This window comes from Hyperolius riggenbachi, chromosome 10 (genome assembly GCF_040937935.1).
Source record: "Hyperolius riggenbachi isolate aHypRig1 chromosome 10, aHypRig1.pri, whole genome shotgun sequence".
NCBI lineage: Eukaryota > Metazoa > Chordata > Amphibia > Anura > Hyperoliidae > Hyperolius > Hyperolius riggenbachi.
The window spans coordinates 226,178,441-226,205,482 of NC_090655.1; the positions used below are offsets into that span (position 1 = coordinate 226,178,441).

Genomic DNA, 27,042 nt, shown 5'->3' on the forward strand with positions numbered 1-27,042 from the left:
ACACGAGTGATTCTTCGCGTTCCTGGCCACAATAGCGCCATCTATGCTGCTATAGCATATATCATATACCATATAGCAGCATAGAGGGTGCTAATGTGTCTGGGAATGCGAAGAATCACTCGCGTCCCCAGCCTGTCAGCTCCTGTCACCGAAACAGGAAGTGGCTGCTGGCGGGGCCAGGAGGATCAGAGGGAGACGGCGAGGGTACCGGACAGCTGCAGGCGGCTATTGGAAGCCCTAGGTGAGTAAAACTCATTTTTTTTGTTTGACTTAAGTGTCCCTTTAAGAGAAAAACGTGTATGTCTAATTCACTATGTAAAGCAGTTATTACTCCAGAACGCGGTTCAGGAAGTTCCATTGTCACAAAGAGGCAAGGGCGTTTACTCGCCTCTCTTTTTGGTGGCAAAAAAGACAGGAGATTGGAGGCCTGTCATAGATTTGAAAATACTAAACAAACATGTCTACCTCCCAAAATTCAAAATGGAGTCACTTCAGTCAATCATACTATCGATTCAACCAAACGACTTCATGGTCTCGATAGATTTAAAAGATGCTTACTTTCACATTCCAATTCATTCCCAGTTTCAACAGTATCTCAGGTTCATACTCCAAGATCTTCATCTGCAGTTTACAGTTCTCCCTTTCGGTCTTTCAACTTCTCCAAGAACCTTTTCCAAGGTACTCCAAGCCGCCATATCTCTCCTCAGACAAGATGGAGTCCGGATTTTTCATTATCTGGACGATATACTGATACTGGCCCAATCCCGCAGAAAGCTTATAAAGGATACAACAATATCTTTGACACTGTTACAGAATCTCGGCTGGTTAATCAATACACAAAAAAGTCAATTGACCCCGACCAGAACCATGACCTACTTAGGGGCATGCTTCGACACAGTCAAGAACTCCGTGTCCCTTCCCTCTTCAAAAGTTCCAGTCATACTACATTGGATCCACAACACCTTGGCAGCAACCTACCTTTCGGCAAGACAGTGCTTACAGCTACTGGGAACATTGTCTGCAACAATTCCAATGATAAAATGGGCACATTGGCACATGCGGGGGTTTCAGTTACCTTTTCTCCTACAATGGGACAGAAAGAGTATGAGACAGTTGATAAGAATTCTACCAGCAATGAAGGAGTCTCTCCTGTGGTGGACACAACAAGAGCATCTGCAGAGAGGATTCTCTCTCCTACCTTTAACTTGGATAGAAGTGACTACGGATGCAAGCCTTTTTGGTTGGGGAGCGTGGTGCCAAGATCAAGTAGTACAAGCTCGCTGGCCTTGTCGTCCTGTTGTGAGAAGCTCAAACTTCTTAGAATTGAGAGCAGCTCGTCTAGCCCTGAAAGCCTTCGCTCATATTCTCCAAGGGAAATCAGTTTGTATAAAGACGGACAACTCAACAACGGTAGCTTATGTCCAGAACCAGGGCGGAACTCACAGTCAAGTCCTCAATCAAGAGGCAGCTCGCCTCTTTGCCTGGGCAGAACAGAATCTATGCTGTCTCAAAGCAATTCACATTCCGGGCTGTCTCAACACAAAGGCGGATTTCTTGTCCAGAAACCTCATAGACAACAACGAGTGGTCCTTGAATCAAGAGACATTTCTCCAACTCACTCAGGTGTTCGGGACTCCGAAAATAGACCTATTTGCCTCGAAGTTGAACCACAAACTTCCTCAGTTTTACTCTCGGACTCCTTGTCCAACAGCGCTAGCAGTGGATGCGTTGTCACAATGTTGGCCTCCAGTCCTTCTGTACGCCTTTCCGCCAGTACCACTGGTCTTCCGCTTTCTACGAAAGGTCATGATGGACAGTGCAACAGTACTAGCAGTACTTCCATACTGGCCGAACAGAGTGTGGTTCCCACTCTTACTACAGTTAGCTCAGGGTCAACCTCTGTTTCTGAGGAACTCACCCACTCTGTTGACCCAAGCAGAGATTCTCCATCCAGCACCAGACAAGCTTCATCTGGCAGCGTGGATGTTGAAAAGCAAAGGTTTACAAGCTTAGGTTGTTCAACGGCAATAGTGAACACCTTACTACAAGCAAGGAAAACTTCCACTAATATAATCTACAAAAAAGTCTGGACAAAATTTGAAGATTATGCTTCTAAATGTAATTTTCTTCCATTATCAGCTTCTGTGGTGAACATTTTAGGGTTCCTTCAAGCAGGTCTGGAATTGGGCCTAAGCTATAATACCTTGAAAGTTCATGTGACAGCATTGTCTACACTCTCGGGGAAAAGATGGGCTCTAAATCCTATGGTGAAGCAATTCTTAAAAGCCACACTAAAACTAAGACCACCCAGAAGAGACTTCTTCCCCAAATGGGATCTGCCAATTGTCCTGGAATATTTAAGCTCTCCTTCTTTTTGTCCAGTAGAAAATTGTTCGCTATCCAATCTGACATACAAGCTGTCTTTTTTGCTGGCAATCACCTCTGCCAGGAGAGTATCAGAACTTCACGCCCTGGGAGCGTCTGAGCCATATATCGTATTTTACCACGATAGGGTAGTATTAAGACCTATTCTAGAGTTCTTACCAAAGGTTGTCTCTGTATTTCATTTAGACAATGAATGGACGCTGCCAGCGTTCTTTGAAAGCAATGACCCAGCCTCACCACATCCACTAGATATACTTACCTTGTTAAAAAGATACTTACAATTGTCACAGCCTTTTAGGAAGTCTGAACGTTTACTACTTGTGCCCTTGGGACACAGAAAGGGCAAAGAGGCTGCTACAAGGACGATCGCAACATGGATCCAAAAAACTATCTGTAATGCTTACAGAGCAAAAGGACTTACTCCTCCTAACCAAACGTCGGCCCATTCAACCAGGGGTATAGCATCCTCATGGGCATCACTGGCGGGAGTCTCACTCACCTCCATATGTAAAGCCGCTGGTTGGAGATCCAGTAACACATTTATAGACCATTATAGAGTTGATCCGTCCGTACTCACCTCGGTGGGCGTAGGACATTCAATAATTGATTCTGCTATTACTGTTAAATAAACGGTATGTTTGTTCCCTCCCTATCTGTTGTTTATGGATAGTTAAATCCCATAGTATGCTGCCATGTAAGCACCAGGGAATTTGGAAAATTTAAATACTTACCTGAAGGAAATTTTCCTTTCCTGGTGCAATTACATGGCAGCATACGAACCCACCCAAACGGTAGGACGATAGTTACAAGAATGATGGTCTATGTGTGCACAAAGAACTTATAGTTAGAGTGTCCAATAGGGGTAGTGGGAGGGGCCACCACCCATAGTATGCTGCCATGTAATTGCACCAGGAAAGGAAAATTTCCTTCAGGTAAGTATTTAAATTTTCCAAAATATTGTTAAAAGATCCACTAGATACAATGTCGTATATCAGTCATTCCAGTAATAATAGAGGTGAGATGTGCTTATCATGGAATAACTTGTGTAACATACAGTAATGGGCGGAACACAGCATACAGCTGTGTAACGGGCTGCTGCAATTCCTCTATTATCCACAAGGTGGTGATCTCACTTGCATTGACAGACGGAGACAGGAAATGGTTAACGGGACTCCAGTTAAGCTGGAGGAAGTCTAGAGGAGACATTGCTGGGACTGGCAGCACAGGAGGTAATGTTATGTTATCTCTTATTTCTATTTATTTATATACGCCTAGTAATGCCTTTTGCCCCTCCCCCAGCACCAGCTCCCGTCATACACATAAAGAGGTGATAATATTGGGTCTCTATAATCCAGTGTATAGGCAGCTCATTACACTATGCAGCAACACATGTATATATCTCACATGAAATAATAAGAAGTGATCGGGATTGGAAACCTGAAGTGAGTTGGATATGGTGGTGGCTGCCTTTATTATCTATATTCCCTTTAAACAATGCAGATTGCCTGGTGATCCTCTGCCTCTTATACTTTAAGCCATAGAACCTGAACAAGCATGCAGATAAGATGTTTGTGACTGAGGTCTGACTGGATTAACATGCTTTTTTTTTGCGGTGTGTGTGATGCAGACACTACTGATGCATGAAAGGTCAGCAGGGCTGCCAGGCAACTAGTATTGTTAAAAAGAAAATAATTATGGCAGCCTCCATATCACTTCAGGTGTCCTTTATTAAGTTCTATTACTTATTGTGGTTGGAGTTCCATGGAAGCTGGAAGTTGCAGAGAGGGAATATGCACTTTCTTATTTTAGAATGCTAACAATCTGGCTGTGTGTGGGCAAGGGTTGTCAGCTTAAATAACAAACTAACTGGATGGTTCCTGTTGGAGTCAGAGGATTGTACAGAGTGTAGGAAAGTGTACAGTTCAGGGATGTACAATGCTTGTATCAGCTCGGGAGTGAATGCAGTGTTTTGTGTCTGTCCTTGATTTCATGGTGTCTGTTAAAATGGACAAGTCATAGCTATCGTGCTATATACGGCATGTCTGTGTATTCCGTGCGAAATCTGTAAGAGTCTTCTAAGATAGGACTTTGCATTCTGTTATTGCAATGGACACGGACACAATGGGCATCGGTGAATGGATCCTATATCCTACATAGGATCTGTTGACATGTGTTTGTCCATTGTGGAAAAAGGTCCTCTTTGCTCACTAGTGTGAACCTAGGCTAAGTGTAGTGCTGTTTTGTATAGTGTATGGGTAAGGGTTCGGGCACGCTGTTGTGTATAGCGTGTGGGTAAGGGCTCGGGCACACTGTTGTGTATAGCGTATGGGTAAGGGCTCGGGCACACTGTTGTGTATAGCGTATGGGTAAGGGCTCGGGCACACTGTTGTGTATAGCGTATGGGTAAGGGCTCGGGCACACTGTTGTGTATAGCATATGGGTAAGGGCTCGGGCACGCTGTTGTGTATAGCGTATGGGTAAGGGCTCGGGCACGCTGTTGTGTATAGCGTATGGGTAAGGGCTCGGGCACACTGTTGTGTATAGCGCAGTGTTCTCCCCAGGCTCTTTTAGCCGGGTGCTCCACCCAGCTAGATTTTATGACCACCCGGCTGTCATCGGCTCACCTCCTCCTATGCTGTAAGCACAGTTGCCCTGCATTTTCAACTCGCCCCACCCGGCTACTTTTTCATGCCACCCGGCTACTATTTCATGCCACCCGGCTGGAAAAAAATTCTGGGGAGAACACTGTAGCGTATGGGTAAGGGCTCGGGCACACTGTTGTGTATAGCGTATGGGTAAGGGCTTGGGCACACTGTTGTGTATAGCGTATGGGTAAGGGCTCGGGCACACTGTTGTGTTTAGCGTATGGGTAAGGGCTCGGGCACACTGTTGTGTATAGCGTATGGGTAAGGGCTCGGGCACACTGTTGTGTATAGCAGATGGGTAAGAGCTCGGGCACACTGTTGTGTATAGTGTATGGATAAGGGCTCGGGCACACTGTTGTGTATAGTGTATGGGTAAGGGCTCGGGCACACTGCTGTGTATAGCATATGGGTAAGGGCTCGGGCACACTGTTGTGTATAGCGTATGGGTAAGGGCTCGGGCACACTGTTGTGTACAGCATATGGGTAAGGGCTCGGGCACACTGTGTATAGCATATGGGTAAGGGCTCGGGCACACTGTTGTGTATAGCGTATGGGTAAGGGCTCGGGCACAGGGTTGTGTATAGCGTATGGGTAAGGGCTCAGGCATACTGTTGTGTATAGCATATAGGTAAGGGCTCGGGCACACTGTTGTGTATAGCATATGGGTAAGGGCTCGGGCACACTGTTGTGTATAGCGTATGGGTAAGGGCTCAGGCACACTGTTGTGTATAGCGTATGGGTAACGGCTCGGGCACACTGTTGTGTATAGCGTATGGGTAAGGGCTCGGGCACACTGTTGTGTATAGCATATGGGTAAGGGCTCGGGCACACTGTTGTGTACAGCAGATGGGTAAGAGCTCGGGCACACTGTTGTGTATAGCGTATGGGTAAGGGCTCAGGCATACTGTTGTGTATAGCATATGGGTAAGGGCTCGGGTACACTGTTGTGTATAGCGTATGGGTAAGGGCTCGGGCACACTGTTGTGTATAGCGTATGGGTAAGGGCTCAGGCACACTGTTGTGTATAGCATATGGATAAGGGCTCGGGCACACTGCTGTGTATAGCATATGGGTAAGGGCTCTGGCACACTGTTGTGTATAGCGTATGGGTAAGGGCTCGGGCACACTGTAGTGTATAGCGTATGGGTAAGGGCTCGAGCACACTGTTGTGTATAGTGTATGGGTAAGGGCTCGGGCACAGTGTTGTGTATAGCATATGGGTAAGTGCTAAGGCACACTGTTGTGTATAGTGTATGGGTAAGGGCTCGGGCACAGGGTTGTGTATAGCGTATGGGTAAGGGCTCCAGTACACGGTTGTGTATAGTGTATGGGTAAGGGCCCCAGTACACGGTTGTGTATAGTGTATGGGTAAGGGCTCGGGCACACTGCTGTGTATAGCATATGGGTAAGGGCTTGGGCACGCTGTTGTGTATAGCATATGAGTAAGGGCTCGGGCACACTGTTGTGTATAGCATATGGGTAAGGGCTCGGGCACACTGTTGTGTATAGCATATGGGTAAGGGCTCGGGCACACTGCTGTGTATAGCGTATGGGTAAGGGCTCGGGCACACTGTTGTGTATAGTGTATGGGTAAGGGCTCGGGCACACTGTTGTGTATAGTGTATGGGTAAGGGCTCGGGCACACTGTTGTGTATAGTGTATGGGTAAGGGCTCGGGCACAGTGTTGTGTATAGCATATGGGTAAGTGCTAAGGCACACTGTTGTGTATAGCGTATGGGTAAGGGCTCGGGCACAGGGTTGTGTATAGCGTATGGGTAAGGGCTCGGGCACAGGGTTGTGTATAGCGTATGGGTAAGGGCTCGGGCACAGGGTTGTGTATAGCGTATGGGTAAGGGCTCGGGCACAGGGTTGTGTATAGCGTATGGGTAAGGGCTCGGGCACACTGTTGTGTATAGCATATGGGTAATGGCTCGGGCACACTGTTGTGTATAGCATATGGGTAAGGGCTCGGGCACACTGTTGTGTATAGAATATGGGTAAGTGCTAAGGCACACTGTTGTGTATAGCGTATGGGTAAGGGCTCGGGCACAGTGTTGTGTATAGCATATGGGTAAGTGCTAAGGCACACTGTTGTGTATAGCGTATGGGTAAGGGCTCGGGCACAGGGTTGTGTATAGCGTATGGGTAAGGGCTCGGGCACAGGGTTGTGTATAGCGTATGGGTAAGGGCTTGGGCACAGGGTTGTGTATAGCGTATGGGTAAGGGCTCGGGCACACTGTTGTGTAAAACGTATGGGTAAAAGGGCTCGGGCACAGGGTTGTGTGCAGCATATGGGTAAGGGCTCGGGCACACTGTTGTGTATAGCATATGGGTAAGGGCTCGGGCACACTGCTGTGTATAGCGTATGGGTAAGGGCTCGGGCCCACTGTTGTGTATAGGGTATGGGTAAGGGCTCAGGTACACTGTTGTGAATAGCGTATGGGTAAGGGCTCGGGTACACTGTTGTGTATAGTGTATGGGTAAGGGCTCGGGCACACTGTTGTGTTTAGCATATGGGTAAGGGCTCGGACACACTGTTGTGTATAGCATATGGGTAAGGGCTCGGGCACACTGTTGCGTATAGCGTATGGGTAAGGGCTCGGGCACACTGTTGTGTATAGCAGATGGGTAAGGGCTCGAACACACTGTTGTGTATAGCGTATGGGTAAGGGCTTGGGCACACTGTTGTGTATAGCATATGGGTAAGGGCTCGGGCACACTGTTGTGTATAGCATATGGGTAAGGGCTCAGGCACACTGTTGTGTCTAGTGTATGGATAAGGGCTCGGGCACACTGTTGTGTATAGCATATGGGTAAGGGCTCGGGCACACTGTTGCGTATAGGGTATGGTAAGGGCTCGGGCACACTGTTGTGTATAGCATATGGGTAAGGGCTCGGGCACACTGTTGTGTATAGCATATGGGTAAGGGCTCGGGCACACTGTTGTGTATAGCATATGGGTAAGGTCTCAGGCACACTGTTGTGTATAGTGTATGGATAAGGGCTCGGGCACACTGTTGTGTATAGCATATGGGTAAGGGCTCGGGCACACTGTTGTGTATAGCATATGGGTAAGGGCTCAGGCACACTGTTGTGTATAGTGTATGGATAAGGGCTCGGGCACACTGTTGTGTATAGCATATGGGTAAGGGCTCGGGCACACTGTTGCGTATAGGGTATGGTAAGGGCTCGGGCACGCTGTTGTGTATAGCGTATGGGTAAGGGCTAAGGCACACTGTTGTGTATAGCGTATGGGTAAGGGCTCGGGCACAGTGTTGTGTATAGCATATGGGTAAGTGCTAAGGCACACTGTTGTGTATAGCGTATGGGTAAGGGCTCGGGCACAGGGTTGTGTATAGCGTATGGGTAAGGGCTCGGGCACAGGGTTGTGTATAGCGTATGGGTAAGGGCTTGGGCACAGGGTTGTGTATAGCGTATGGGTAAGGGCTCGGGCACACTGTTGTGTAAAACGTATGGGTAAAAGGGCTCGGGCACAGGGTTGTGTGCAGCATATGGGTAAGGGCTCGGGCACACTGTTGTGTATAGCATATGGGTAAGGGCTCGGGCACACTGCTGTGTATAGCGTATGGGTAAGGGCTCGGGCCCACTGTTGTGTATAGGGTATGGGTAAGGGCTCAGGTACACTGTTGTGAATAGCGTATGGGTAAGGGCTCGGGTACACTGTTGTGTATAGTGTATGGGTAAGGGCTCGGGCACACTGTTGTGTTTAGCATATGGGTAAGGGCTCGGACACACTGTTGTGTATAGCATATGGGTAAGGGCTCGGGCACACTGTTGCATATAGCGTATGGGTAAGGGCTCGGGCACACTGTTGTGTATAGCAGATGGGTAAGGGCTCGAACACACTGTTGTGTATAGCGTATGGGTAAGGGCTTGGGCACACTGTTGTGTATAGCATATGGGTAAGGGCTCGGGCACACTGTTGTGTATAGCATATGGGTAAGGGCTCAGGCACACTGTTGTGTATAGTGTATGGATAAGGGCTCGGGCACACTGTTGTGTATAGCATATGGGTAAGGGCTCGGGCACACTGTTGCGTATAGGGTATGGTAAGGGCTCGGGCACACTGTTGTGTATAGCATATGGGTAAGGGCTCGGGCACACTGTTGTGTATAGTGTATGGGTAAGGGCTCGGGCACAGTGTTGTGTATAGCATATGGGTAAGTGCTAAGGCACACTGTTGTGTATAGCGTATGGGTAAGGGCTCGGGCACAGGGTTGTGTATAGCGTATGGGTAAGGGCTCGGGCACAGGGTTGTGTATAGCGTATGGGTAAGGGCTCGGGCACAGGGTTGTGTATAGCGTATGCAGTGTTCTCCCCAGAAATTTTTTCCAGCCGGGTGGCATGAAAAAGTAGCCGGGTGGCGTGCGAGGGGGGAAAGCAACTCTGCTTACAGAATAAAGAGGATGAGGAGGCAAACCGATGTACCTGCTAAGTACACACAATGCAATTTCCGGACAGATTTACTGTCAGTTCGACAATTTTCAACATGCCTGATCTGATTTCCGATTTTCTGTTCACTTCTATAGGAAATCGTGCAGAAATCAGATAGGACATGTTGGGAATAATCGATCTGACAGTAGATCTGTCAGAAAATTGCATTGTGTGTACCTAGCAGATTGTTTCAGATTAAGGTGCTCAGGTCCCTTTTTAAGCAGACCTGAACAGACAACCTCCTCTCTGCTCTAAAAGATGCACAACAGCATAACCTTTAAAGGACAACTGTAGTGAGAAGAATATGGAGACTGCCATATTTATTGCTTCTTAAACAATACCAGTTGCCTGGCAGCCCTGCTGATCTATTTGGCTGCAGTAGTGTCTGAATCACACCAGAAACTAGCATGCAGCTAATCTTGTCAGATCTGTCAATATGATCAGAAACATCTGATATGCTGCATGCTTGTTCAGAGGCTAGGGTAAAGGTATTAGAGGCAGGGGATCAGCAGGACAGCCAGGCAACTGGCATTGCTTATAAGTAAATAATTATGGCAGCTTCCATATCAGTTTCACTTCAGTTGTCCTTTAAAGAAAAACATTTGTTACAGCTGATACAAATGCTGCAATAAATCTGCAGTGTGTCCACTTCCTGCTTTCTTGGAAGCAGATATGTTAACATTCAGGGCTTTTCAAATGAGCTTATCTGCAGTCATGTGACACAGAAAGAGATCAAATTAGACAGGCTAAACTGTGTAAATACAGGGTGCATTTCTCTGCTTTCCTTCTGTCCTGTGCAAGAGTTCAGCTCCACTAAATTTCCCCAGTGTGCAGGGGGAGGGGCAGCACTACAGATACAAAGCTGGGGCCAGCGAGAAACACACACAGCAGGAGACAAGTGCACAGGGGGCTGCCTACTGACAGCCCGTCATTCAACATGCTCTGCATGGCTGTGTCTCCTCTGCTCACCCCCTCCCTTCCCCCCCCCCAAAGTAAATAAACATGCAGAGGCCTGAAGGGGCATCACTTCTCCTGATCTCCGTGTCTCCCTCCAGCTGGATTAAACGTGCAGCTGCCGTTTTCAACTACTCAGGCATGTTGTTTAGCTGCAGTCTGGAGGAGAAGGAGAGACTATGTGAGCCGCTCTGAGGCTGTCCCGGAAACTCACGTGGCTCTCATCTCACTCCTGGAAGCTGCTGCTGTGTGGGCGTTTTTTTTGCTTTACTGCTCTCTCCGGTTTCATTAACGAGAGTGAGAGGCACCGTAATAAAACAGATCCTATCACTTGGAGAGCAGTAGGAAGAATCGGAACAGGAGTCCCGCCCCTTACAACCCGCCCAGCCAATCCCTCCCTGTCTCACCAGAACACTTGAGCTGACAGGCAGAGGAGCGCTCCTTCAGTGTACAGCATCAGCCTTTGCTATTGTGCGAGGCTGGCGCTGACTGAAAGCAGGCAATGGAGCGCTCCTAAGTGAAGTTTACTAGAAGCCCCAGGCGAGCACATGACAACAGGCGGGCGGGGCTTCAAATCAGCCGGGCGGCCCGCCCACCTAATTAGCCCTGGGGAGAACACTGAGCGTATGGGTAAGGGCTCGGGCACAGGGTTGTGTATAGCGTATGGGTAAGGGCTCAGGCACACTGTTGTGTATAGCATATGGGTAAGGGCTCGGGCACACTGTTGTGTATAGCATATGGGTAAGTGCTCAGGCACACTGTTGTGTAAAACGTATGGGTAAAAGGGCTCGGGCACAGGGTTGTGTGCAGCATATGGGTAAGGGCTCGGGCACACTGTTGTGTATAGCATATGGGTAAGGGCTCGGGCACACTGCTGTGTATAGCATATGGGTAAGGGCTCTGGCACACTGTTGTGTATAGCGTATGGGTAAGGGCTCGGGCACACTGTTGTGTATAGCGTATAGGTAAGGGCTCGGGCCCACTGTTGTGTATAGGGTATGGGTAAGGGCTCGGGCACACTGTTGTGTTTAGCATATGGGTAAGGGCTCGGACACACTGTTGTGTATAGCATATGGGTAAGGGCTCGGGCACACTGTTGCATATAGCGTATGGGTAAGGGCTCGGGCACACTGTTGTGTATAGCAGATGGGTAAGGGCTCGAACACACTGTTGTGTATAGCGTATGGGTAAGGGCTCGGGCACACTGTTGTGTATAGCATATGGGTAAGGGCTCGGGCACACTGTTGTGTATAGCATATGGGTAAGGGCTCAGGCACACTGTTGTGTAAAGTGTATGGATAAGGGCTCGGGCACACTGTTGTGTATAGCATATGGGTAAGGGCTCGGGCACACTGTTGCGTATAGGGTATGGTAAGGGCTCGGGCACACTGTTGTGTATAGCATATGGGTAAGGGCTCGGGCACACTGTTGCGTATAGCATATGGGTAAGGGCTCAGGCACACTGTTGTGTATAGTGTATGGATAAGGGCTCGGGCACACTGTTGTGTATAGCATATGGGTAAGGGCTCGGGCACACTGTTGCGTATAGGGTATGGTAAGGGCTCGGGCACACTGTTGTGTATAGCATATGGGTAAGGGCTCGGGCACACTGTTGCGTATAGCATATGGGTAAGGACTCAGGCACACTGTTGCGTAAAGTGTATGGATAAGGGCTCGGGTACACTGTTGTGTATAGTGTATGGATAAGGGCTCGGGCACACTGTTGTGTATAGCCAATGGGTAAGGGCTCGGGCACACTGTTGTGTATAGTGTATGGATAAGGGCTCGGGCACACTGTTGTGTATAGTGTATGGGTAAGGGCTCGGGCACACTGTTGTGTATAGCATATGGGTAAGGGCTCGGGCACACTGTTGTGTATAGCGTATGGGTAAGGGCTCGGGCACACTGTTGTGTATAGCATATGGGTAAGGGCTCGGGCACACTGTTGTGTATAGCATATGGGTAAGGGCTCGGGCACACTGTTGTGTATAGCATATGGGTAAGGGCTCGGGCACACTGTTGTGTATAGTGTATTGGTACGGGCTCGGGCACACTGTTGTGTATAGTGTATGGGTAAGGGCTCGGGCACACTGTTGTGTATAGCATATGGGTAAGGGCTCGGGCACACTGTTGTGTATAGCATATGGGTAAGGGCTCGGGCACACTGTTGTGTATAGCATATGGGTAAGGGCTCGGGCACACTGTTGTGTATAGTGTATTGGTACGGGCTCGGGCACACTTTTGTGTATAGCGTATGGGTAAGGGTTTGGGCACACTGTTGTTCTGTTGTAGTGACCTCAGGAATATGTAGCAGTGTGTGATATCTGATGGGCGCATGTGAGCACTCTGTGGCAATGCATCTAGACAACGTATTGCTGCTTGTGTTTCTGTGTGCAGTGATAGAGAGATGTCAGGGTATGAGTGTTATATTACCAAGTAAAAATAAATGCAGTATTGGGACAGTGAATGCAAATTCTCATCAAGTAATTAATGGACAAAAGTGTAATGAATGGTGATTGAATTGCAGTGTGCCTGTGTGTTATATTGCGTGCATGAACATTATTGTTAATTGTGTGTATATTTACTATGTAAGTTGTAAAATAGCTTTTCTGTGCTGTTGTGGTTTGAGTGGTACAGGAAAGGGTTAAGAGACTTTGGAATGTGTCTGGATGCTGTGTGCATTTTATCATTTTATTGCAGTGCAGCCACACACTTGGACAGAGAGGGGGCAGGAAGATTTGTATCAGGAGGATACCATTTATTGGTTACAGATTACCCAGCAAACACATGGTGAACCTGAACTCCTAGGAGTGTGTAAGGCGCTGAAAGAGACCAAAAAGCCTCCTTACTAAAATGCTATGCAGAACAGAAGTTATTCATACCATTTACTGGCTAACTTAAAAGAAGGCTTTTTGGCTTATAAACCGCCTTTAGACTCTATTCCTGGATGCTGACAATTGAACATCAGGACATCAAAATGGTTAATAAAAAGATTTTTGCCACCGTAATTTATGCCAAGTAGATAAGATCCATTATTTACTTAAGCTTCACATTCCTATATATACCTAGGCTGTCTTAGATCATAAATTCATGCCAGCTTTAGTCTGTGGTATGTGAGTTTTGAATAAACAAAGGGTCTTATCTATTTGTCATAAATTAGCAAACATTCCTTCTAGACCCCCTTTGATGTCCTTTGTAATTAAATAGCAGTATTGTACTGTGTTAGTCATCAGTAAAAGCAGGAAGTTTTGCATCAAGATGATACCATTTACCGGCTAAAAGAAATGTAACAAATAAACTTATAGTGAACAAAGGAAAACAAAAAGAAATGCGCCCTTGATGTATTTAGTGAGTTTAGCTTGTCCAATTCCCCCTCATTTGTGTCTAATTACAAGTTGTAGTTTGATCTCTCTCTTGTGACCTGACTGCTACAGCAAATAAGTGCATTTGAAAGCACAGGATGTTAGCAATATGTCTGATTCCATGAAAGCAGGCAGTCAAAACACTACAGATTTATTGCAGGATTTGTATCAGCTGTAGCAAAGGTATGTTTTTCTGTAAAGGTTATTATGCTGTTGTTTATCTTTTAGAGCAGAGAGGAAGTTCTGAGTTCAGGTCCACTTTAAAAGAAAAAGAGTAAGCTTTCCGCTAATAAACCTTTTTCAGGCTCTGCTCTGGTTCTCGGCAATACCGATTACCGAAGAATTGCATAATTTTTTTCGATTCACACATATTTTGAACGCAGTGTCATTTTAGCAAACTTTGGGGTTCATTCACTAATTTTAGCGATGCGTAACAGCAAGAGTTATCAGCTGTTATGAGCCTTAACTGCTTGCCGACCGCATTACGCCGATGGGCGTGGCCGCGGTGGCAGCCCCAGGACCACCTAACGCCGATCGGCATAAAGTCCTGGGGCAGCAGTTTGCAGGAGATCACGCGCAGGCTGCGCGCGCATCTCCTGCTTGGTGGGCGGAGCTGAGCTCCGCCTTCAGTCTCCGAGCGGCGATTGCTGCTCGGAAGACTGTTACATGGCGAAACCACTGTGTATTTACATGTACAGCGCTGCAATGAGAGAGAGTGATCAGCTCTCATAGGCAGAAGCCTATGACAGCCGATCGCCGTGTTGGCCAGCTGGGGGGAGGGAGGGGTTGTAAAAAAAATAAAATAAAGAAAAAATAGTAATAACTATTAAAAAAAATAAAAATAAACACAGAGGGGGCGATCAGACCCCACCAACAGAGAGCTCTGTTGGTGGGGGGAAAAAGGGGGGGGAATCACTTGTGTGCTGTGTTGTGCGGCTTTGCAGCTTGGCCTTAAAGAGACTCCGTAACAAAAATTGCATCCTGTTTTTTATCATCCTACAAGTTCCAAAAGCTATTCTAATGTGTTCTGGCTTACTGCAGCACTTTCTACTATCACCATCTCTGTAATAAATCAACTTATCTCTCTCTTGTCAGACTTGTCAGCCTGTGTCTGGAAGGCTGCCAAGTTCTTCAGTGTTGTGGTTCTGTGATGCATCTCCACCCTCCAGGCCCCTCTCTGCACACTGCCTGTGTATTATTTAGATTAGGGAAGCTTCTCTCTTCTCTCTTATCTTTTACAAGCTGGATAAATCCTCCTCTGAGCTGGCTGGGCTTTCACATACTGAGGAATTACATACAGGCACAGCTGTCTGCACTCTGCAGGAAGAAACAGCCTGACACTTCAGTGGAAGATAGCTGCAGGGGGAAAGAAACACACAAATGATCTCTTGAGATTCAAAAGGAAGGCTGTATACAGCCTGCTTGTGTATGAATGTATTTTCTATGTGTGGACATACTGTACATCAACCTACTTCCTGTTTTGGTGGCCATTTTGTTTGTTTATAAACATATTTTTTAAAACTGTTTTTAACCACTTTTAATGCGGCGAGGAGCGGCGAAATTGTGACAGAGGGTAATAGGAGATGTCCCCTAACGCACTGGTATGTTTACTTTTGTGCGATTTTAACAATACAGATTCTCTTTAATTGCAGTGGCCAATTAAGTAGAAAATAGCCTGGCCACTAGTGGGGTTGAACACCATGGTCCTCAAGAGGTTAATTCTTGTCATTGCATGCTACTAGCCCTATTGGCATCGTATCGTGCGTAATGGGAGAGTGGGTAGTCAGTGCATGCTATGCTGCTGAATTTCAGCATAGCGAACGTTACAAACATAACACGGCTCCACTCCTCCCGGCATCATCACTAGCGGGTCCAGTCATATTAAAGGACCTGATCCCCGCACTCCGATTGGCCTAATAGGCTGTCTGTCAAATGATGTTGATAGCGTTCGCTATGCTGCAATTCAGCACGCTACAATGCCAATAGGGCTCCTAGCATGCAATGACACTAATTAACCTCCCTGGCGGTACACAGTTTTAGAGGATGTGTCAGCGGGAGGATTTTTTAAAAATAACAGTTTCGCTATATGCGTAAGCTAGCACTTTGCTAGCTAATTATGTCCCTCAAGCCCCCCGGCAACCACCTAAACCCCCCCGATCGCCGCCGGTAATATTTACACCTCAAGAGCCACAGCTTCCCCATCCAGCTTCACTGTCGCTATGGTGACAATCGGACATGACGTCATCGACGTCATGACGGCATGCGCAGTCCCGATCCTTCCCATAGCGAGGGGGGTACGTATTACGATGGTGATCGGGGGCGATCGGTGGGGACTGGAGGCACTTGGGGGACATAATTAGGTAGTGAAATGCTAGCTGATGCATATTGCACAACTTTTATTTAAAAAAAAAATGCTCCCGGGGCCATGTAATCCCCTGCAGTGGCACCACCAGGGAGGTAAGGCACACTTAGTTTTATAGCGCTCGTAACAGCTGATATCTCTCCTTACATGCAGTGCTAACATTATTGAATGAACCCCTTTCCCTGCTATTAGCTGAAGCTTTCAGAAGTCATATCAATGGGAGCCCTTTATGGGCAGCACAGCACCCTGCTGACAAAGACATTGTAAACTGGGATCTGGCTGAGGAAAGCTGTCTCCAGCATTGGCCCCTCTACAGAGTTTCAAAGGAAGTTGAAAGATGCTTATCACACAGCTGGTCTCTACAAGAGGAAAGTGACCTCCCAGTAACCTCCAAATTCATATCTGCTCATAATGTCATAGTTTTTAAGCTTTTTTAGGATGATCTGATAATGCTAGCAGCACAATTTTTACATTCAAAAGAATGCTTTATTGAGCAAATAAAATAAAAATGATGTGTGATAATACCAGTGATGACATAGGACATCAGAATCAGAATCTTTATTTCGCCAAGTGCGACGGAAGCTGTGCCCAGAATTGGTTGTGGTTCACATGGCGGTGGCAATAGAGCAAAGACAGAAATTGACGATAGGCTGTTTACAATAAAAAAATACAAGCATAAGACAGGCAGGCAAGATACAAAAAAACAGTTGATGCTGTACAACATGCATATCAATATGCTAAGGCAGAACATACTGCTGTCATAGAAACTCGCCCTGTGTAACAATGGGAGTAAGTTATATGAATATTATATCACTAGTTGACCTATGCCCGTTTAAAATCGGGATCTAGGTCTGTAACCGCCGACGCATTTTAGTGCGCATGCGTGTGCGCACCATACACACGCCAGCCTCCTAGTCTGTCCTCGTCCTGTCCCAACGGCTGTCAGTGCGGCACATGTGCAGTAGCGCAAAAGCACTGACAGAGGGACATGGGACGCAGAGATACAAGCTAAATATTATATAGGATATCACAGACCTTGAGAATACAATAAAGGAAAATAAAGAAAAAACGAAACTCTTAACAGAATGTTTACCAACAGAAGACAGGAGGCGAGAGTGGAACAGTAGGATGTCCATATAACATCAGTGAGTATAAACCTAGAAGCCAGTGTTCTTAAATGCAAGCCATATTCCCAGGGAAAGGCTGATGGGGAGTAAAATATGAGTAAAAGAAGCGTGGGCTCAGTGCTTTGAGAGTCGGGGTGTCATAAGCTGACTTAGAGTGAGGCTATGTAATAATTGGGGTTGGAACATTGAAAATTCTATCAGATTCAGTATGTTAGGATATGTGCTCACCTTCAGGTGAATTCAGCCAGAACCCCCCACGTTTTAAGGAAAAGAGGTGTATTTGCATTTATTAGACTAGCAGCACCATTTATTCAGAGATGATTAAAGGGCAACTGTAGTGTGAGTGATATGGAGGCTGCTACATGTATTTCCTTTTACACAATACCAGTTGCCTGGCAGCCCTGCGGATCCTCTGCCTCTTAATACCTTTAGCCATAGCCCCTGAACAAGCATGCAGCAGATCAGGGGTTTCTGACATTAATGTCAGATCTGACAAGACTAGCTGGATGCTTGTTTCTGGAGTGATTCAGACACTACTGCAGCCAAATAGATCAGCGGGGCTTATAACCCGAAAGCTTACTCCTTTTCTTTAAGTTAGCCAATAAATGGTATCATCCTGATTCAAAACTTCTTGCTTGCACTGAGGGCTAACACAGTACAATACCCTACTGCTACTACTACTGAGGCCAGAAAGCTCAGCAAAACTGCCAGGCAACTGGTATTTTTTCTATGGAAATAAAATATTGCAGCCTCCATATCCCTCTCACTTCAGGTGTTTTTTAATTGGTGTACTGTCAATCATGGCTGTATTATATTGTGATTGGTTTATGCAAATCAGTATGAAGTCTGAAAGAACATGATTGGCTGTAGGCATGACTAAGAAGGTTTTAAAGTAATGGATTGGTCGGCAGCTGAATTGTGGGGGTGTTACCCAGTGCCTGTAGTTTGGTGGAGCGTACATTGCTGTGTCTGGAACTGGGAGGGAAGTGTCTGAACTGAAGAAGGTGCAGGTTTGTCATGCATGTTAGGAAGAATATTTTGTTACTGGCCAATTGAAATGCTTTTGTGTGAAAGAAGTATGTTATGTTAGTTATAATGGCACATTATATTACGTAATGGATAGTTTAATTGTGTGTGTGTGTAAATTTTTACCATCCAAGAGTGAATACACCCTAATGCTGGGAAAAACAAAAGTTTGCTTTCTTAAAACAGAAAGAATTTGCGATAATTCAGGTTGAAGTGAGCTTGAGATGTCTCCCAGAGCATCACTGCTGAATATATGCAAATTAACCATTAACCATTAACACTCCAATGAGTTCTGGTTCACCATGAGCTTGCTGGTTATTCTGTACCTAGAGGCACAGACTAACCAGCAAGCTCATGGTGACCCAGAACTCATTGGAGTCTGTACCTAATGCTGGGAATACATGATGAGATTTCTCAGTCGATATACTGTCCGATCTTATTTCCAATCGATTTTCTTATCAATTTCCATTCATTTCTATGAGAAATCGATCAGAAAAACGATTGAAAATAAGATCGAACATGTCGGAAATTATCTATCGAACCATCTATCTAACACAAAATCTAATAGTGTATTCCCAGCATTAGTGAGAGGTATTGTAGTGTGTTTCATTAGAGTGTATGGTCATTACAATTACATGATACACACAGGCTGTACTTGGTAATGCGGATATACAGGTAGTCCTCGACTTACTAACACCCGACTTATGAACGACCCACCGATATGAACGGCATGGATTCTGTGTTTCCATGGGAACAAGTCAAAAACATTTTTTTTTTAAAATTGGTTGTAGTTTTTGAGAAAATCGATTAAAAAAAATCAAAGAAAAAATGGCTTTTAAACTTGTATAAAGAGGTACAGAGGGCAGAGGGGGCACAGAGGTGGACACTGGAGCCACAGGAGGGCACAGAGGAGGTACAGGGGACAGTGATGGCACAAGGTTCCGTCTTAAGAACAGATTCAGGTTAAGAACGAACCTACAGTCTCTATCTCATTCGTTAATTGGGGAATACTTGTATTGTATAATGACAGATCTGTTGAGTGCGTAGCGCTGCAGACTAAGGTAGCCATACAACTAGCGATGCTGGGCAGATTTGGCCAAGACACAAATCTCTCTCTGATCCGAATCTGATTAGAGAGAGATCTGTCAGCTGCCCATACACAATTCATGATCATTTTCAGCATGAAATCTCTCGAGAAACGTACGAGTCAGCCTTACCGCTGCCCCCCTAGTGTGTGTATTTATACATTACCTGTCCTGTGAGGTGGTGCCCATCCATCTTCCGAATCCACTGCCCTTTCATTAGCGATATACACAAGATTAGTGATATACACAAGAGTGGCGGACCGGAAGACGGATGGGAATTGAGACACTGGACAGGTCATGTATAAACACACACATGCACATTTATACTCTGGGGGAACAGCGGCGGGGGTTTCGACACATTCGTCGCTCGTCCTGATATCACTTGCCATTACCGCCGCGCACCCAATTGTCTGCAGCTGCCCGACATCTTCCAGCATGTCCGATTGATATAGGCAACCAATGTTGGCCTGAAATCGGGCGTGCACATGGCGGACCCAATTTTCCTTCGATTCGATGATAGTTATCAAATTGGATGGCCGCCAAGTCGAGAAATGTATGTCCACCTTAAAGGACAACTGAAACCAGAGGGATATGGAGGCTGCCATTAGGGCTGATCGGAACCGCTAAATTCCGATTTCGTCGAAATTTCGTGTACCGCATGCGAAAACCGAGTTTCGTGTTCCGAATTTTCGTGTTCCGAGTGCATTTCTATTGAATTAAATAGTGTTAACTTCTGCGGTTAATTGTAAAGCCCCCGTACATGCTATCATCACCAAATTTGGCATGTATGTTAAGCAGATAAGTAGGAACATGGTAAAAAAATTTTTTGTGAAAAGAGCTTATAGTTTTTGAGCAAATCGATTTCAAAGTTTCATAAGAAAAATGTTTTTTAAACTGTGTAAAATGACACTGCTGCAGAGCAGGTTACTGCATTCCGAGTTCTGTATACATATTGTGTACATTTCATGAAAACAGACAGCGTGGGGTCCCCCCTCCCAAGCCTCCTTAACCCCTTGTCCCCCATGCAGGCTGGGATAGCCAGAATGCGGAGTCCCGGCCACGTGGGGCTTCGCACCCTGAGCTATACCAGCCCGCATGGTCCATGCTATGGGGGGGCTCTGGAGGAGAGGGGCGGCCAACCTCCCCCTCTCCCCCAGAGCCCTTGTCCAATCCATGGACAAGGGGCTCTTCCCCACCTCCGGTGCCCCAGGAGGAGGTGGGGGCCGCCGACGTCCTGGGGGGTTCATGGTGCCATCCGGGGTTCCCCTTTAACAAGCGGACCACGGAAGCCGCCCCCTCCCCAGGAGAAATGAGTATAGGGGTACACAGTACCCCTTACCCATTTCAGCAGAGTTAAAAAAAGAAATAAAAACACGACAACGAAAAAAGTCCTTTATTGTTCTAAATTAACCAGGGATACTTACCTTGCAATAATCTCACGCCAGTAACCTCAGGAGTGGTCCCACGCCAGTATCCTCTTAGGACATCCCACCTCCCTCCCACACTGACGAACTCCCACCACTGAATGGTCACAGTCAGCCTCTGCATCTGTATAGCAGAGGCTGAGAACACGAAAATTTTGCCTTTAAAACAAGAAATTTCGGCAAACAGTGATGCAATCAAAATGGCCACTGGGAAATCCCCGATCGCTGGAGGCCACACCAGTGATTTTTCACATAGATGGTGGGTCCAGGTGACCAGAGCAGGAGGTGCCCTAATCCCCTGGACCCCCCCATTCATGTGAAATAACGCGTATTCTGACACTCTGAGGTGGCCTCCGGGGAACGGGGATTCCCCAGCAGCCATTTTGTTTATGACACTGTTTGCCGAAAATTCTTGTTTTAGCAAACAATTTTCGTGTTTCTAGCTTATGCAATACAGATTGCAGAGGCTGTCTACAGCCATTCATTCCCAGGAGTTCTGCAGGATCGGCAGGTGTGCGGGATCTCCTAAGAGGATAGAGGGGGGCACAGCGCAGGAAGGTGGGAAAGTGGGCACAGAGCGGCGGGGAGGGGGGGAAGCCTCCCCTCCCTCACCTAGGGCCCCCCCTTGCGCACTCCCCCCCACCTCCAGAATTCCAGCCAGCCAGCGGAACGGCTTACCGAGAGCGATAGCTCTGTGTGCCGCTGGTCTGGTATTCTGCACTGACACTGTCCAATCACGCTCTCGCAGTACTTCCTGTGAGAGCGTAATTGGACAATGCAATGCAGGAGACCAGACCAGCAGCGGCACACAGAGCTCTTCTCTCGGTAAGTGATTCCCGCTCGCTGCCAAGTTTCCAAGTTTAGGTAGGCAGGTATATAGGTGTCCCCAGTATAGATATACCCAGGTCTATAGGTGCCCCCAGTTTAGGTAGGCAGGTCACCAGTTAGTGGGGGCCCCCATGCTGGAAGGGGGGGCAGTGGGCACAGAGTGGCGGGGAGGAGTGGAAGCCTTCCCCCCTCCCTCACCTAGTGTTGGGCGAACAGTGTTCGCCACTGTTCGGGTTCTGCAGAACATCACCCTGTTCGGGTGATGTTCGAGTTCGGCCGAACACCTGACGGTGCTCGGCCAAACCGTTCGGCCATATGGCCGAACTAAGAGCGCATGGCCGAACGTTCCCCGAACGTTCGGCTAGCGCTGTGATTGGCCGAACGGGTCACGTGGTTCGGACCCGAACGCGCTCTGATTGGCCGAACTGTCACGTGGTTCGGGTAAATAAATACCCGAACCACGTCATATCTCCGCCATTTGTCTGTGGGTTTAGCTTTGGGTAGGCAGGCAGGGTAGTTCGCGCTCCAGCCACGCTAGCCAGGGTCCCCCCCAGTCATTGTGTGTCACTGCTGGGAACAGTAGTACACCGCTCGTTCAGCCACACTATATAGCATTCTGTGTACTGTTCTGTGTCTGCTGGGAACAGTAGTACACCGCTCGTTCAGCCACACTATATAGCATTCTGTGTACTGTTCTGTGTCTGCTGGGAACAGTAGTACACCGCTCGTTCAGCCACACTATATAGCATTCTGTGTACTGTTCTGTGTCTGCTGGGAACAGTAGTACACCGCTCGTTCAGCCACACTATATAGCATTCTGTGTACTGTTCTGTGTCTTCTGGGAACAGTAGTACACCGCTCGTTCAGCCACACTATATAGCATTCTGTGTACTGTTCTGTGTCTGCTGGGAATAGTGGTACACCGCTCGTTCAGCCACACTATATAGCATTCTGTGTACTGTTCTGTGTCTGCTGGGAATAGTGGTACACCGCTCGTTCAGCCACACTATATAGCATTCTGTGTACTGTTCTGTGTCTGCTGGGAACAGTGGTACACCGCTCGTTCAGCCACACTATATAGCATTCTGTGTACTGTTCTGTGTCTGCTGGGAACAGTAGTACACCGCTCGTTCAGCCACACTATATAGCATTCTGTGTACTGTTCTGTGTCTGCTGGGAACAGTAGTACACCGCTCGTTCAGCCACACTATATAGCATTCTGTGTACTGTTCTGTGTCTGCTGGGAATAGTGGTACACCGCTCGTTCAGCCACACTATATAGCATTCTGTGTACTGTTCTGTGTCTGCTGGGAATAGTGGTACACCGCTCGTTCGCCACTGTATAGCATTGTGCTCTGTGTCGCTGCTGGGAATAGTGGTACACCGCTCACCCGTCACTGTATAGCATTGTGCTCTGTGTCACTGCTGGGAATAGTGGTACACCGCTCACCCGTCACTGTATAGCATTGTGCTCTGTGTCGCTGCTGGGAATAGTGGTACACCGCTCACCCGTCACTGTATAGCATTGTGCTCTGTGTCGCTGCTGGGAATAGTGGTACTGTATAGCATTTCTGTACTGCCACTGTACTGCTGCCAGTCAGCGTGTACTGTAAGGATAAGTGAAATGAGGAAGAAATCCGGTGAAAGAGGGAGGGGCAAGGGAAGAGGTGTTTCCCCTGACGGTTCACGTACAGGCCACAGGGGAGCACCCAAGAAAACCCACTCAATACCGCCCATGTTGTCCAGGACAACAACCCTCACAAATCCAAAAGAACAGGACCAGATAATTACTTGGATGACCTCTCAAGCGTCCAGCAGTGGGTTAAGCAGCACCAGCACATCACGCACGAGGTCCGAGTCCTCAGCCAGTTACAAGGAGCCAGTGGGCACAAAGCTGACACAACCGGCAGCGACACCACGCACACAACTGCCAGATAACCAGTCCGATGAATTACCTCAGGACACAATGGGGTATTCGCAGGAGCTATTCCCAGCCCAACAAACTTCCACCTTTCAAAGGTCAATGGAGGAACAGCCAGAAATGTTGTGCCTGGATTCACAACCGTTAACTGTGGGAAATGCACCGCGCACTGAAATACAAGGCGAGTCCGAAGAGGACTCGGAAACCCAAATCCCAGAGCAATTTGGGCAGGAGGGGTTGCAATTGCAGGAGGTCGGCCGACAAGATCTGGAAGACGACGTTGGAGTGTGCTGCGCAGAGGTTGTTGTGGGGAGCTCTACTCCACGGCGGTGGCCCACAATGACATATGACGAGTTTGAGGAAATGGAAGAGGAGGGTATGGACAATGTGGACAGAGACCCAGATTTTGTTTGTGAACGAGAACATCGCCGTCGTAGCAGCAGCACAGATGAGTCTGTTGAAGAACACACTGCTGCACGAGTTCGCCTTGTGCCACAAGGTAGGCGGCGCGCAATTTCAGGCACCACAAGCGTGGAAGTTCAAGTGAGAGGCAAAAGAGGAGCAAACAGAAATCGCCAGCAAGGAGGCAGGTGCTCCAAAGTCTGGGCTTTCTTTGAAGACTGCACTGAGGATGTTACCATGGCGATTTGCAAGGTGTGCAAGACCCGCCTGAGCAGGGGGAAAAATATTAACAACCTCTCCACCACCAGCATGAGCCGTCACATGCTATCCAAACATCCCACTCTTTGGGCAAACGCGTCAGGACAGGGTACCAGAAACAACACTGCCTCCCTTGGGTTCACCAGACCCGCCTCAGCAGCAGCAGTAGCCCAGCCATTGCGTGGTTCACAACATTCACAAACATCAGACGACGCTGACACTGTCACTTTCCGGAGTAGTGCTCTTGAGGTCTCCCAGTGTTCATCAAACACAACAACCAACAGCCCTTCCGTGTGCAGCGCTACGGTTCAGTTGTCTGTGTCGGAGATGTTTGAGCGCAAGAGGAAATTGCCAGCAAATGACCCCCGGGCCGTGGCAGTAACAGCCAGCATAGCCAAGCTTCTGGCCTGCGAAATGCTGCCATATCGATTGGTGGAGACAAACAGCTTCAAGGGCATGATGTCAGTGGCCATCCCACGTTACGTGGTTCCCAGCCGCTACCACTTTGCACGCTCTGCAGTGCCTGAGTTGCATGAGCACGTGGTCAGCAAAATAACCCGAAGCTTGAAGAATGCCGTTGCCTGCAAGGTTCACCTCACCACTGACACCTGGACGAGTGCGTTCGGCCAGGGTCGATACATCTCCCTTACCGCGCACTGGGTGAACCTTGTGGAGCCTGGCAGCGATTCCTCACCTGCTACGGCACGGGTGTTGCCCACGCCACAAACAGCTGCACCGCCGTCCCTCCCACTGGATAACAGCAGCACCTACCTCTCTGACTCCTTCTCCTCCAACGCATCTCAAAGCTGTACCTCATCCGGAAACGCTAACCCAGCAGCAGTAGGATCGTGGAAGCAGTGCAGCACAGCTGTTGGCATGCGTCAGCAAGCGTTGCTGAAGCTAATCTGCCTTGGGGATAAGCAGCACACAGGGGAGGAAATTTGGAGGGGAATAAAGGAACAGACGGATTTGTGGCTGGCACCGCTGGACCTGAAACCGGGCATGGTTGTGTGTGATAATGGGAGTAATCTCATTCGCGCTTTAAGGTTGGCTAAGCTGACACACATCCCTTGCCTGGCGCACGTGATGAACCTAGTAGTTCAGCGGTTCCTGAGGACATACCCAGGCGTGCCCGATCTGCTGTTGAAGGTGCGTCGAGTGTCCAAACATTGTAGAAATTCCAGTACTGCTTCGGGGGCACTCGCCAAGATGCAGGAGCGCTTCAATCTCCCCCACCATCGCTTGCTGTGTGATGTCCCTACGCGCTGGAATTCTACGCTGCACATGCTAGCCCGCTTTTGCGAGCAGAAGAGTGCAGTGGTCCAGTACATGACGGCGCAGTACCGAGGCGCATCCGGCCAGCTGCCAAGCTTCTGTGGATCCGATTGGGCCAACATGTTGGACCTCTGCCAAGTCCTCCAAAATTTTGAGCAATCCACGTTGCTTGTGAGCAGTGACAACTCTTCAGTCAGCATTACCATACCACTGCTGTGTTTACTGAAGAGGTCGATGTTAAAAATCAAGGAAACAGCTGTCATGATGCAACTGGGGGAATCTGAAGGAGAAAACGATCAGCGTGATGGTACCAACATCAGGCCATCCGCCTCAGGGAACGCTGGCCCCAGCAGCTATGACGAAGAAGAGGAGGAGGAACAGCTGGAGTTGGAGCAGGAATTTCATGCCACCACTGACGAGGGCCAGAGCGGTGCACGTTGGACTTCCACAATTCAACGCGAATGGTCAGCAGAAGCAGACCAGGAGGAAGGTGACGACTATGATGCATCACAACAACTATCACAACGCTCACAAGAGGATGATGAGGATTCTGGTAGGACTCTGGCACACATGGCTCAATTCATGCTAGACTGCATTGAACGTGACCCACGCATTGTGCGCATTCTGGACAACACCAATTACTGGGTTTATACCCTTCTGGATCCACGGTACAAACACAATGTTCCAAAACTGCTTGAAGAAAGAGTCAGACAGGTCAAAATGGAAGAATACCAGCAGGCCCTTGTGGAGACTTTAGAGAGGAGATTGACATCCTCCCCCTCCTCTAGCCAGTTGTACGCAGACAGACTGACTTCCGCAAACCCAGGACGACCAGGAGGGCAGCAAACAACGCAAGCCGCAGCTAGTACCCAAAAGGGAATGGTATCGGCAGTGTCCTTGGAGTGGGAAAATTTTCTGACACCCATGCAGCCGCAGCCCACTGAACAGCAAGCGTGCAGATCCACCTCCAACACCGATCGCCTGGAGAAGATGGTCAAGGACTACATGTCAGATGGCGTAGCTGTGTCGAACCATCCATCTGCACCCTTCAACTATTGGGTATCGAAGCTAGACACCTGGCACGAACTGGCAATGTACGCAATAGAGGTGCTGGCTTGCCCGGCAGCCAGCGTTATGTCGGAACGCTGTTTCAGTGCTGCCGGAGGCATCGTCACAGATCGGCGTATCCGCCTCTCTACAGAAAATGCAGACCGTCTGACTCAAATTAAAATGAATCAATCCTGGATTGGAAATGACTACGCAACACTCCAGGACTCCAACCAAGTAACATGACCAATGAACATCTGGGATGGTGTTGCGTTTCCGGGCCCTGTTTATTGAACCTCTCATCTGTATTACATTTATGACTGCATGGCGGCAAAAAGCATTGCTGCTATATCCGCACGCTTTTTGTCCACATGCAAGGCCTGGGTTGTTGTGTCTCACAAAGCGTGGCCTTCTCCTCCTGCGCCTGCTCCTGTTCCATCACGTCTGCTGCTGCTGGGTTAGCGTTGCCGCGTGGTCCCTGTTTAT

The 27,042-nt window shown here is 48.0% G+C and overlaps 1 protein-coding gene across 1 annotated transcript in view; it reads left to right on the forward strand.

Annotated features, from left to right (window-relative positions):
• The first annotated feature begins 3,545 nt into the window (after positions 1-3,545).
• The window catches only part of LOC137534661 (zinc finger protein 3-like), a 45,637-nt gene continuing 22,140 nt past the window's right edge, over positions 3,546-27,042 (forward strand). The window contains exon 1 of the mRNA XM_068256274.1: positions 3,546-3,614. The gene's annotated coding sequence lies outside the window, so the exon portion shown is untranslated. The remainder of the gene's footprint in view (positions 3,615-27,042) is intronic.